This window comes from Propithecus coquereli, unplaced genomic scaffold (genome assembly GCF_000956105.1).
Source record: "Propithecus coquereli isolate 6110/MARCELLA unplaced genomic scaffold, Pcoq_1.0 Scaffold548, whole genome shotgun sequence".
NCBI lineage: Eukaryota > Metazoa > Chordata > Mammalia > Primates > Indriidae > Propithecus > Propithecus coquereli.
This window is the reverse complement of record NW_012151374.1, coordinates 1,524,457-1,539,125: the sequence shown is the minus strand read 5'-3', so window position 1 is coordinate 1,539,125 and position 14,669 is coordinate 1,524,457.

The window sequence follows — 14,669 nt, the reverse complement described above, 5'->3', positions numbered from 1 at the left end:
GTAAGGTTTGGAGGAAATAAGAATCATCAAATTCTATACAATGGGTTTTTGTTTCCAGCTCAAAAAGTCTGATTTTTTTCCTACTGTACTGAATTATTTAATCATATAATGCATATATATGCAGAATTCAGAAAGAAAAATATTTTTTTTCAACTACTGGGCCTTAATTTTCCAGTTCTGAGATGAGTAAAACCTTGTTATATTCATATCAGAGACCAGAAATACAGTTTAATGGAATTAATCCTTACCTCTCATGAGGTTCTTTGAAATGCTTCTTTATAATAGGCCTTAGAAATGCAAATGAGTAACGGGAAGGAAGAGACAACTATAGCTGCTTCACCCCTGTGGCAACTGAAGGCAGATTTTCTCAATAAATCTCCCGACTCATAGAAAACAGAAAAAGGAACGCCTTGGTGATGTACGATCTTCTAAACTTCTCCCTAATTTAGTCCCAGTAGTATAAATACCGTCTTACATGGCTTAAGAGGGGGATACGTTCTGAGAAATGTGTCATTAGAAGATCTGGTCGTTGTGTGAACATCGCAGAGTGTACTTATGCAAACCTATGTGGTATAGCCTAGCGCTCCTATGCCGCAAACCTATACAGCATGTTACTGTACTGAATACTGTAGGTAATTATAACACAATAGTAAGTATTTGTATATCTAAACATAGAAAAGGTACAGTAAAAATACAGTATAAAGGATCAAAAATGGTACACCTATATAGGGCACTTACCATGAATGGTGCTTACAGGATTGGAAGTTGCTCTGGGTGAGTCAGTGAGTGAGTTGGTTGGTTGTTACTTCAAGAAAAATGCCACAAATGTTTAGAAGGGGAAAAAAAGTGAGTGAATGGGAAGGTCTAGGACATTACTGTACACTACTGTAGCCTTTATGAACACGGTACACTTTAGGCTATACTAAACTGATAAAAAAAAATTCTTTCTTCAATAATAAGTTAACCTCAGCTCACTGTAACATTTTTACTTTGTACACTTTTTAACTTTTTTTTTAACTTTTTGACTCTTTTGTAATAACACCTTAAAACACAAACACATGGTACAGTGGAACAAAAATATTATTTCTTTATATCCTTATTCTTTAAGCTTTTTTCTATTTTTAAAATTTATTTTTATGTTTTTTACTTTTTAAACTTTTTGTTAAAAACTAGGACACAAGCACACACATTAGCCTAGGCCTACACAGGGTCAGGATCATCGATATCACTGACTTGCACCTCCGCGTCTTGTCCCACTGGAAGGTCTTCAGGGGTAGCAATGTGCATGGAGCTGTCATCTCTTATGATAACAGTGCCTTCTAGAAGACCTCCAGAAGGACCTTCCTGAGGCTGTTTTACAGTTAACTTTTTTTCATAAGTAGGAGGATACTCCAAGATAATGATAAAAAGTGTAGTATAGTAAATCCATAAACCAGTAGCATTGTCATTTATTATCATTATCGAGTATTATGTATTGCCCATAATGGTACGTGCTATATGTAGTACTACTGACCCAGGATCTTGGAATTCAAATCTGACGTCATCCTAAATAGAAGATGCACTGATTTAGGATAAGGAGGGTGAAGACTCAGTCAATAAATGCTAACACTATCATTTCTGTTTGTCTGGGGCACAAAGATAAATAAAATGCAGTTTCAAAGTCTCTCAGAGCTCACACCTGGCTTAAATTTTAAAATCTTTAAGGTAGGGTAGTAAAGAAAAGGGGAAAAAAAAGCCCTTCGACATCAGGGAAAGGAAACCCAAAGGCACTTTATATTAATATTTTCTCATTCTAGGTGAGATTTTAAAAATCACTCTATGTTGTCTGTTAAAAAAATCACATGCAGGCATTAGTACAGAGGAACTCTAATAACAGAAGTTTGTGTATTTAACCTCACATTCCACTCAAGAGCTAGAACAAATGGATTTAAATCAGGGATATTTGAGCCAAAGTCTTAAAATTTACTATCAGTGTGTCTGGAAATGATTTTCTTACTCTATGGGGTTCTTGATTTTTATTTGCATGTTTCTGCTCAGCTTGCTGCTGCTGCAGAGGTCGGGAAGAGGAAACACCACCGCATGGCCCAGTCCTCTTCACACTTGAGAAATGGCTGAGTTGGCTCCTGGGCCAGGCTGGTGCTTCTAGAATGCTGTGGGCTTGTCAAGCCAGTCAACACGGCAACACGGTGCTGCAGTTTCAAACACCAAATTCAATGTTGTTTTTTGGCTTTCATTTCATAGCCAAAGAACGGGTACTCAAACACGCATACTTCTTGCCTGCTATTTGAGACCCTTTCTTAGTCAGTCCTTAGAAGAATGTATGGCCAGGCGTTTCTGCTCTGTCTGGAAAAAACCAGCAATGCAGAAGAGTACAAAAGGTTTCACTTCCTTTTAAACCTTTATTGAGCAGAAAAGAGCAATTTGAAAATTGTTGTTGCTGGGGAGTAGAGAGTCACTTCCTGGCCGCTTTTGTCAAGAAAGCCCCTGCAGCCTGACACATCTTCAAATAGAATCAAGAAGCACCATTTATTACACCTTTCATGGAAACATTTAAATTGTGTGGAGTTTTGATATAACGCACTTTCCCTCACATTCCAGGGATTCTCATAGCCAAAAGCACGATGCAGCCTTGATCAGAATGTATCTCCCTCGAAGGTATTGTGAGGCATTTTGAGGACTTCATCCATGGGCAAGCTGCTTAAATGGTTCCAACAATTCAGAAATATATGACTAAAATTGCCTCAGAGCCCACATGGAGTATTCGTCTTAGCAATAATATTGCAGCTGCTTCAAAAAGTATATATTAGGTTGGCTGTTACTTCAAGAAAGATGCCACAAATGTTTAGAAGGGGAGAAAAAAGCACCCATAAGATAGTAGTAATCAAATGTGAGAAGTTGCTAACACAAGGTATTTGTTTTCATGTCTTCTTAGCATTACTCCCAACATCCACTGGCCATATAAACCCCTAGTCACGTCCGCTACTTCTCTCCTTTCGAGAAATGCAATGGTCTCCTGGTTGCTAAAAAGATAAATCTTAGGCGTAATGCTGCACTTCAGATAATAATAAAAGAGGCATTTTATCCTGTTTTGTCACTGATGACTAAAAAGAAAGTGCGATGAATCGAATCAAGAAAAATACAGCTGTCGAACGTTGAATGAGCAAAGCACCCTGCAGGAAGTGTGTAGGTGAAACCAAACACTTGGCTCAGAGGTGAAAACTGCATCTGACTGGCTGCTTGCAGGTTTGCCTTCCTGAGAAGAGCTGGACTTGATTTTTGGACTTGTTTTCCTTTAATAGACACAGAAATGATCAGCGTTGGTTAGAGAGTTGACTTACCCCCTTTAGAAGCCTTTGGTTTGGCTGTTGGTAAACTGGAAATTAAGGCAACCACATTACCTTACCTGAAATTGTTGAATTACCAACCAATTTCATCTCACTCTTGTTCTCTTCTAGAATTAGGCAACCTTTTGAATATTTCTGCCCAACTTTTCCTGAAGATGAGTGAAGTGTATGGTGTCAATTTGGCTTTGAATAATGCTTGTTCCAAGATTTATAGTCTCTGGGATAGGACTGCAAATCTCAAAGCCGGAGCCCCTCCGTGTTTCGTCTGTGTGACTTTCGCAGTGTCTTGCACACAGAAGCTGCTTCACAAATGAGTGTTGAATGAATGAAGTGTGCATCCCACCTCCTCCACAGAAATACATATAAATAAACAAATAGAAACAAGGGCAAATAATGAACCCATGGAAAGCCCAGACAGTCTGTGTCTATATATATTTCCACAATGTCCAACACCTGGATGTTTGAAAACTTCTGGATGGTTGCCTCAATTATTCTATTTTCTATCATTATTTCATGATAAAAATGGAAAGATTATATACAGGGATTCCAAAGTAAGGCAAGACATAATCTACCAGCTCTATAGTCTCTCTGCTCTTAATGCCCTCTAAAAAATTCGATGAGAATTTGATGAGAAATTGAGCAAGATCTGGACCTGTCGCTTAGGATGGTTTGCCAGTACTTGACAATGAGACTCAGAATGTTGCTGTATATTGACGCCATTCTCTCTCGCACTCTTCCCCCACGCCCACCTCCCTTTTCCATAAAGCTTTAGAATAGTTAGCTCTTTGATTCGTTGTGATAGGAACAGAACAGAGGCCAAAGCACCAGCTTTTTCAGGAATTCCAGGGCAATTGAGTTACCCGAGCTACTGTACAGCCCTTGCTCCCAGGAATTTTCCTTTCCCAGTCTCCCCAGACGCCACCCACGGCCACACCAGTCCCTCTGAAGAAGGTTTCTCAGCAACCAGGCCTTCTGCCCATCACTAGGCAAGAAGCCATTCTGGGGAATGAGATGACAATAACTGAGAAGACAAAAGCCTGCTCTGTGTGCATTTCTGTCTGCCCCATTGTTGTGAGCACGAGGCAACTTGGGGCTGTGCATTCTCTGCATATCAGGGAGTCTGTAATCAGGGGAAATTGTTTCTTTTTATTTCCAAAGACATGAGCAAATTTAGAGTGGTGTTTTCGGGAAGGATTTCTTGTTTTGGAGGATTTTCTTCCTTCCCTTTATATTCATAGAAAAAGTGCTTAGTGCAGGCTTTTAACTTGAAGCTAGGAGATGGAGAAGAACTATTTTTCAGCATGGAAACTACAAGGCCTGGATTTGATATTTGTATTTCTCCATTTGCTACACAACACTTTATCAAGATTTGGCAAGTGTTCTTACACGTTGACTTTCTCTACTGGTTTCGTATTAACAGATGTTATCTTAGAGTGGGGAAGAAGGAGGGGCAGCCTGGGCAAAATAAATGTTTGCATGTTATCATAGTCCTGTGGGCAACACTAAAGTGAAAGAAATAATTTAATCAAGCAAATGATTTCAGCCTAAGAAGATAATCAATTCAATGAATACACTAAAAATTAGTAGGCAAGTACTTCTGCCCAGATTTAAATTCAACTAATATTTATCGAATGCAAGTACTTTTACATATAGTATCTCAGTTTGTATTAAAGCACCATGTATTGAGCTAGCCTGTTCTTAATCACCACCAGAGTAATATAAAATCAGACAACTCGCGGCCGGGCGCGGTGGCTCACGCCTGTAATCCTAGCACTCTGGGAGGCCGAGGAGGGTGGATCGTTCTGAGCTCAGGAGTTCGAGACTCAGCCTGAGCAAGAGCGAGACCCCGTCTCTACCAAAAAATGGAAAGAAATTAATTGGACAGCTAAAAATACATGTAGAAAAAAATTAGCCGGGCATGGTGGCGCGTGCCTGTGGTCCCAGCTACTCGGGAGGCTGAGACAGTAGGATTCCTTGAGCCCAGGAATTTGAGGCTGCTGTGAGCTAGGCTGACGCCACGGCACTCGCCCCAGGCAAGAGAGTGAGACTCTGTCTCAAAAAAAAAAAAAAAATCAGACAACTTGCATTCTAATTTCCCCTTTCATCTTGCATTCTCGGATATACAGAAACTTGTATTCCAGGTCAATATTATTTTTCTGTTGAATGAATAAATGTCTGTATGTACGAAAATGAACATCTACTATCTGACACCTACTGCCTACTTGCTATTTGCCAGTCACAGTGTTATGCCTTTTATAAGTATAATCTTATTTAATTCTGTTACTAGTCCAAAGTGGTAGGTGCCAAAATGCTAGAATGATGCCAGGATTATCTCCAGTTTACAGTTGAAAGCTCTGAAGCATAGGGAGGTTAAGTCACTTGTGCAATCACATGGCTAGAAAGTAGGAGAGCTAAGATCCAAAGTTGGCCCTCTCTGATTCCTTTCTTGCCCATAGCGTGATGCCCAGAATTTAAAGATGGTGCCTGCGATCTCAGGCCCCTGGTGTTACACCATGATGAGGTTATGCTATTTGACAAAGGTGATAGAGTTCACTCCCTTGATTATATTACATTCTATGGCAAGATTAAAAGAATTTACAATGTAATTAAGGCCCCAAATCAGTCAGCTTTAAGTAATCAAATGGGAAATTATCCTGGGTAGGCCTGATTTAATCAGTCGAACACCCTTTAAAATAGGGCTTAGGCCTTTTCTGAGTCATAGAGACTCTCTCCTGCTGATCTTGAAGAAGCAAGCCACCACAAATTGTAGGACTTCAAGGAAAAGAATTCTGCCAACGACCACTTGAACTTGGAAGAGGACCCCAACCTTCCAGATAAGAATGCAGGCCAGACTTAGACCTTGATTACAGGCTTGTGAGACCCTTAGTCAAGGATCCAGTTAAGCCATTGCCAGACTCCTAACGGATGAAAACTGTGAGATAATAAGTGTGTTGTTTTAACCCACTAAATATGTGGTAATTTGTTATGCAGCAATAGAAAATTAAGCCAAGATGTGTACAAACTATTTGATAACACAAATAAAATTATCAATAAAAAGTATGAGCAGACCAGGCGCGGTGGCTCACGCCTGTAATCCCAGCACTCTGGGAGGCCGAGTCGGGTGGATCGCTTTGAGCTCAGGAGTTCGAGACCAGCCTGAGCAAGAGCAAGACCCCATGTCTACTAAAAATAGAAGGAAATTAGCTGGACAACTAAAAATATATAGAAAAAATTAGCCGGGCATGGTGGCACATGCCTGTAGTCCCAGCTACTTGGGAGGCTGGGGCAGGAGGATTGCTTGAGCCCAGGAGTTTGAGGTTGCTGTGAGCTAGGCTGACGCCACGGCACTCTAGCCCAGGCAACAGAGTGAGACTCTGTCTCAAAAACAAACAAACAAAAAAATATGAGCACACAAATATATACAAAAGTGTATTAAGTATTTATAAATTATATACACGAACTACTATGCCAAGAGATTACCCCAAAATAAAACATTAGATACACGCACACACACACACACAAACTGGAAATGACAAAGGATGACCATTGTTCTTAGCCACATCCCTTTCCACTACTGACAATCTATTCCCTGCTCTAGGGTTTATAACAGTATTGAAACTTTAATCTTAGTTATCCTCTTCCAAATGGACTAAAATATCTACAAAACGCATGGTATGGGCAGCTTTTTGAGAACCTGATCACAGCATTTGTTGGGAGCCACTGATGGAGAGATACGTACTCAGCCTTTCATGGGCCCCCCAAAGTGTGCTTGCTTTGAGACACTAGACATTCGAAGGTCACTCTCATCACTTCCAACTGACTAGAATTGAAGTTAGGTGTCCATCATCTACCAGTCAATCAGTCGATCAGCAAGATTGCCTCCTGGCTGCACAGCTGTGCTTGCAGGAAGAGGCACTGCTAGCCCAGAAAGGGCACATTTTGCCAAAGTGTAACATGTGCCTTCAATCTTTGTGTTCTATTCTTCAAACCTTACCACTATGCAAAGTTCAGGTTTTTAATCTTTGTTTTTTACTTTATCTCCAGATTTCTGTTTTCTCTCCTCAGGCAAGATGCTCCATTAGAAATTACATCACGTGAAAAGTTAGGTTTATATTCCACACCGGTCCATCGTGGTAAGTTTTATGTGTCCACACATTTCACTCTGTGCCTCAGTTTTCCTTCTGAAAATAACTTTATCTACACCAGGGAGCAGCAAACTTTTTCTGAAATGGACTTTATAGTAAATATTTTCTTCTTTGCAGGCGACATGGTGTCTGCTGCAGCTGCTCAATTCTGCCATTGTAAGGGGGAAACAGCCATAGAGAAGCCGTAAATGAATAAGCGTGGCTATGTGCCAATAAAACTTTATTTATGTATGCTGAAATTAGAACTTCATATAATTTTTACATGCCAAGAAATAATATTCTTCCTTTTGATTTATTTTCCAGTCATTTAAAAACATAAATACCATTCTTAGTTCTCAGCCCATAGAAAAACAGGTAGTTGACGATTTGGCCCTTAGGCCAGAGTTTGCTGATTCTTGGTTCATAGAGAGATGTCATTAGAGTTAATGAATTAATCATTGTAAGAAAGTTTTCTCTTTTTGGAATAAAAAAATGTATGAATGAAAAAGTTGCAGTAGGCATATAGATGTGTATTAAATTAGCAAAAGATGCCTTTATAGCATTCAGATTCACAAATCATGCCTCATCTTCAAAGAGAGATTGATATGACTTTTGCTAATGGAACTGGTTCTGTGTGGTCATTTCATTCTGTACAATAAACTCAATAAACTGGGATGCACCTTGTGGTTCTTATAACTGAAGACCAAGGTAATCAATAAAAATTACCACAGAGTCCTTTACACTATTTTTATTTTGTTTACTTAACTTTTTAGAGATAGGTCTTGCTGTGTTGCCCAGGCTGGTCTTGAACTCCTGAGCCCAAGCAAGACTCCCGCCTCAGCCTTCCAAGTAGCTGGGACTGCAGGCACATGCCACCACACCCAGCTCCTTTACACGTCAGTATTATGAAAACTGGGCCACGTGATGGCAGAATCCTTAAATGTGATTGGTGGCAATCAGCCAAGATAACCAAATCAGAAATGACCCAGCTATATTCAGATCACTGTCAAGATAATCATGAGCAAACTCAAATGTCTGTTTTTTCCATGTCTTCATTTATTGCTTTGAACACAAATATAGTTTAATCTCCTATATAGCTGACCTTGGCATCCTGCTGGCATTATGTTATAAAACAAAGAAGTTTAACTTTAAAAGACCTAAAAGGTTGGATTACCAGCGTTTGCATATTCTTAGAAAAGACATCTCCTTAGCCAATGGGAAACACACCCAGTAGCAATCCTATTTCCCAGAGTCCAAATTCTCAGGCACTAAATTATTAATACTCCATATGTAATTTTGTCTTTTGCAGACACCAAAAGGAAGAGAAAAGAAAGAAAAATAGAGAAAGAGAGAAAGATGTGGATCATTGTCCTGGAACTAGATAGAAAAATGTTCTCATGATTTTGTGTTGTCCTAATGGACTGTCAGGGCTTTGCTTGGTGCTTGGCTACACCATTTTTATGCCATTGTACCCATTATGGTGCAACACGTTGATGGATAATGTAAAATCAGGGGTATCCACTTGGGCGGTCTGGCAAGAATTCAGTTTAAAGTAAATATAAGCTCTCTGGAGATATCTACCATGAGAAATGTTCTTTTTAAAGCTCATTGTTTGTTTTAATCCAATCGGGAAAAAAGAGATAAAAACTGAAGAGTAAGATCTATAAAGAGAAAGGACAAATATTAAGACTGTCAAATGGAAAAAGACCGGGAATGAACTAAAGGTCAATTTAGACTTTCAGACTGTCCTGACAAAATGCCCATTAAAGTGAAGGATTAAGGCCCACCTGACCACAATACCTTAGTTTCACTCAGTAAGACTCAATGAGAAATCTATTAGTATATGTCTTTGTTGTGTTTTCAAATACAATTTTTTATTTTATTTTTCATCATATTAAAGGGATATATGACTATATATGTGTGTGTATATAGGTACACATATTGCATACACATGAGTATATTCATTTATATATAGATACATACGCATACCCATTTGGAAAAATAAAATACAAAAAAAGTACAAACTATTAATAACCAAACCCACCAACCAAAGATAACTAATGCCTTCCGTTTTTAAGGGGAGATGGTGTTAGGGAGTGTTATTTTCATTATTACAATAAAAACTTCAACCTTTTTGAACTGGAAGAGTCAAATAAGGTTAATAACCCAACATCTACCTAGACAGATTTGGAAACTCTAACCTAGAAAGGTTATGACATGACTTAGACCACCCAAATTCTCACATATCCAATTAGGATAAGAAATCAGTCTTCTAACTCATAGTCCAGTTCATAAAGGGCAAAAGATTTCAGGCAACAACCATAAGCAAGAACCAACATTTGTCCTCAGCCCTGGAAGAGATGCAATTTGCAAAATACCAGCTTCCTGGCCAAATGAGACCTTGACGCCGAAAAGAATTAGTGTTCCTTAAATTTTGTAGCTCTCTAATTACAGAGAGGATTTTTAGCCTTACCCCTAGAGGTTTTAATATTGCTACCTTAATTTATAGCTGTTCTTTACTTTTAATAGTCAAATGAAAGTTTTAATTATAATCAAGCAGGTCTTCATACAGAAAGATAGCATTGCTGGCGTACCTTCAAGAGAACATGTGCTTTCAGTTATTCTCTGGGAGGATGGGGCAGGGAGGACAGTGAGCATTTTCCTACTCTCATTCAAATGGTATGCATCTGCACAGTCTCTAGACAAAGCTAAGGTTGAGTCTATGGCTATGAAATCAAATAGAATTAACAAGCCTATGTCAAACCTATAGTTTTGATTTTAGCTACGTTATACACTAAACAGCCTGCCATATCCTTTTACAAATGGAAAACAGTCTTTACTAAGTTAGCAGTTGGTCTTTGCAATAACACGATATGAAGAGTACTGAATTATGAAAACGAATCTATGTTGACTACTTGGTACCCCGTTAAAAGATGTTATTTTTTTGTTGTTTAGTTTCATCAGATAAACTTTATATGGGAGTAATTTTATATTTACAGAAAATTTGCAAAAATAGGACAGAGTTCCCATTTATCCCTCATCCAGTTTTCGCCATTGTTGACATCTTACATGGTCCATTTGTCACAACTAAGAAACGAATGATGGTATGTTACTATGAACAAAACTCAAGACTTTATTCTAATTAACCAGTTTTTGTTAAACATCCTCTTCAAATGTCTTCTTTCCGTTTCAGAATTCCTAGGATACCACATTGCATTTAATTGTCATGTCTCCTTAGTCTCCTCTGGTCTGCCATAGTTTCTTTGTCATCCCATATTTTTTCATGACCTTGACAATTTTCAGTAGTACCAGTCAGGTATTTTGTAGAATGTCCCCAAAATGGGTTTGCCTGTTGTTTTCCCCATTAGACTGATGTCAGGGCTCAGAACACAATACCACAGAGTATGGCACCTTGGCATGCTGAGTACTTTGAACTGAAGGACATGGAAAGGACCTCAGAAGCAAAGTCTTTCTCTGACCTTCTCCCACCCTCCTTTCTCCTGTTCCTCTTTCTCCCCCAAGGCGAAACTTAGAAACTATGACTCCCCTTCCCCAAAGCAAGCCATAAAGCAGAGAAATATTACTCTAACCTTCCCCTTTCTGTATAAGAGCTGGCCATGAAGAAATTCTCTTACCTACCTCATCTGATAGTAGCTCCTAAGACCCTCATTCCAGAGGTGTCCCGCCCCATACCCAGGAGGAAGGACTGCTGCACAAAGATGCCAAGAAGAGTCTGAACAGACAGGTCCTGCTGGGCATCCCCTCTCAGACTATTATCATTAGATCATACCCCTTGTGTCTAATCATATTTCTACACGCTATTTATCCTTCACCAAGTCTAAGCATAAAAATGGACAGTTTTCTCTGGGTCTTTGGATCTTCACTTCTGAAGGCTCCCATGTGACGTAACACTTTGATTAAATGCATTTGTATATTTTCTCCGGTTAATTTGTCTTTGTCAGTTTGATTTCAGACCTAGCCAGGAAACCTAGGAGGATTGAGGAAATTTTTCCTTCCCTACTCTGGGGACACAGGTTTTTGGAAGAGGTAAAATGCCCTTCTTGTCACAACATATCAGAGGGTGCGTAATGTCAACATGACATCACACTGATGTTATTCCTCATCACATGGTTAAGGGAATGTCTGCCACATATCTCCACTGTAATGTTACTGTTTTTTCCTTCTCTTTCCATACATGATTTTTCATAAGTGAGTCACTAAACGTAGCCCACCCTCAAGTGTGGGGGAGGGGCAGAGAGGGATTAATCTCTTCCTCCTAGAGAGGAGAGTGTCTACATATGTTATTTGTCAAATGAAAGAGGAGACTTTCCAGGATGAGGGAGGATGGGTTTTGTTTACTTGGGCATTTGAATAAAAAAAGGAAAAAGACATTGTACATCCATGAGAGCTAGCTAATTTTTTTTCCCCTAACTAAGCAGTGTCATTTATTGTAATGCCAATTTTCTTTAAATTTAAAAATAATTGTACGCCTGTAATCCTAGCACTCTGGGAGGCCGAGGCGAGTGGATCGTTTGAGCTCAGGAGTTCGAGACCAGCCTGAACTGAGCAAGAGCGAGACCCCGTCTCTACTAAAAATAGAAAGAAATTAGATGGACAACTAAAAATATAGAGAAAAAATTAGCCGGGCATAGTGGTGCATGCCTGCAGTCCCAGCTACTCGGGAGGCTGAGGCAGGAGGATCGCTTGAGCCCAGGAGTTTGAGGTTGCTGTGAGCTAGGCTGACGCCACGGCACTCTACTCAGGGCAGTAGAGTGAGACTCTGTCTCAAAAAAAAAAAATAATAATTGTGTTGGCATTTTAGTTGCATCTTTACATTCTTTATTTTTGAGTCATTTTCAGCGATTATAATTTACATTCTAGGTCAATTGTCTTAGTCCATTTTCTGTTGCTTACAACGGCATACCTGAAACTGGGTGATTTATAGAGAAAAGGAATTTACTTTTTACAGTTATGGAAGCTGAGAAGTCCAAGGTCGAGGGGCGGCATGTGGCGAGGGCCTTCTTGCTGGTGGGGACTCTCTGCAGAGTCCTGAGGCAGCGCAGGCATCACATGGTGAGGGGGCTGAGTGTGCTGGCTCAGGTCTCTCTTCCTCTGCTTATTAATCCATTAACCCATTAATCCTCAAATTCATGAATGGATTGATCCATTCATGAGGGAAGAGTCCACATCACCCAATCACCTCTTAAAGGGCTCACTTCTCAATACTGCTAAACTGTTTTGAAGGGAACAAACATTCAAACCATAGCATCAACAGAGGTGTAAAGTCTTCAGGAGGAGTTGGGAAGAGATGGCCAGCAGACACCACTTTATGGTATTTCCACCAACACATACAGTAGATACAATTCCCCCCTAAAGCACAGACAATGGTAAAATGCAGTAAAACAATCAGGCAGTGATGAGTTTTGAGTATTTATTACCTTTACTTTTAATATAATTTATTTCATTGTAAGTTTATATGATTCAATTTGAATAGTGACTGTGTTTAACAATCAGCTCTCAAATTTCCAAAAAATTTCACAAGTGGTTCTTACCACTAACACAACTATTAGAACACATCTGGAATGATTCACATAAAGCCGTTAACAGTAGCTACCTCTGGAAAATGAGTTGGAAGCTAGAGAAACTTACCCTTTTTCCTTCAGTCCACTTTGTATTGTTTGATTTATTTTAAATAAACAAATATGTATTATTCTTATAATAATTTTAAAGTTTAAGAACACTATATTAGAAAGATGACTTATAATACCAACTGTGTAAGGGGAGGGGAGATTAAAACTACACACTCGTATATATTGGAGGTTAAACAAGAAAATAATAATAAGCATTACCCAAAGAGAGCAAGGGAAATCAGTCAAATAGGAACATACTTTTCATATTGTTTTGATATTTGAACCACATAAATGTATTATGTATTCAAAAATATTTAATAATTAAAAACACTTTTAAAAGATTATCTACTACCGCCCCCCAAAAGAGAAAGTTTTTATTATTTATTATTACATATTGGAGACGTATGGCACCTTGGCATGCTGAGTACTTTGAACTGAAGGACATGGAAAGGACCTCAGAAGCAAAGTCTTTCTCTGACCTTCTCCCACCCTCCTTTCTCCTGTTCCTCTTTCTCCCCCAAGGCGAAACTTAGAAACTATGACTCCCCTTCCCCAAAGCAAGCCATAAAGCAGAGAAATATTACTCTAACCTTCCCCTTTCTGTATAAGAGCTGGCCATGAAGAAATTCTCTTACCTACCTCATCTGATAGTAGCTCCTAAGACCCTCATTCCAGAGGTGTCCCGCCCCATACCCAGGAGGAAGGACTGCTGCACAAAGATGCCAAGAAGAGTCTGAACAGACAGGTCCTGCTGGGCATCCCCTCTCAGACTATTATCATTAGATCATACCCCTTGTGTCTAATCATATTTCTACACGCTATTTATCCTTCACCAAGTCTAAGCATAAAAATGGACAGTTTTCTCTGGGTCTTTGGATCTTCACTTCTGAAGGCTCCCATGTGACGTAACACTTTGATTAAATGCATTTGTATATTTTCTCCGGTTAATTTGTCTTTGTCAGTTTGATTTCAGACCTAGCCAGGAAACCTAGGAGGATTGAGGAAATTTTTCCTTCCCTACTCTGGGGACACAGGTTTTTGGAAGAGGTAAAATGCCCTTCTTGTCACAACATATCAGAGGGTGCGTAATGTCAACATGACATCACACTGATGTTATTCCTCATCACATGGTTAAGGGAATGTCTGCCACATATCTCCACTGTAATGTTACTGTTTTTTCCTTCTCTTTCCATACATGATTTTTCATAAGTGAGTCACTAAACGTAGCCCACCCTCAAGTGTGGGGGAGGGGCAGAGAGGGATTAATCTCTTCCTCCTAGAGAGGAGAGTGTCTACATATGTTATTTGTCAAATGAAAGAGGAGACTTTCCAGGATGAGGGAGGATGGGTTTTGTTTACTTGGGCATTTGAATAAAAAAAGGAAAAAGACATTGTACATCCATGAGAGCTAGCTAATTTTTTTTCCCCTAACTAAGCAGTGTCATTTATTGTAATGCCAATTTTCTTTAAATTTAAAAATAATTGTACGCCTGTAATCCTAGCACTCTGGGAGGCCGAGGCGAGTGGATCGTTTGAGCTCAGGAGTTCGAGACCAGCCTGAACTGAGCAAG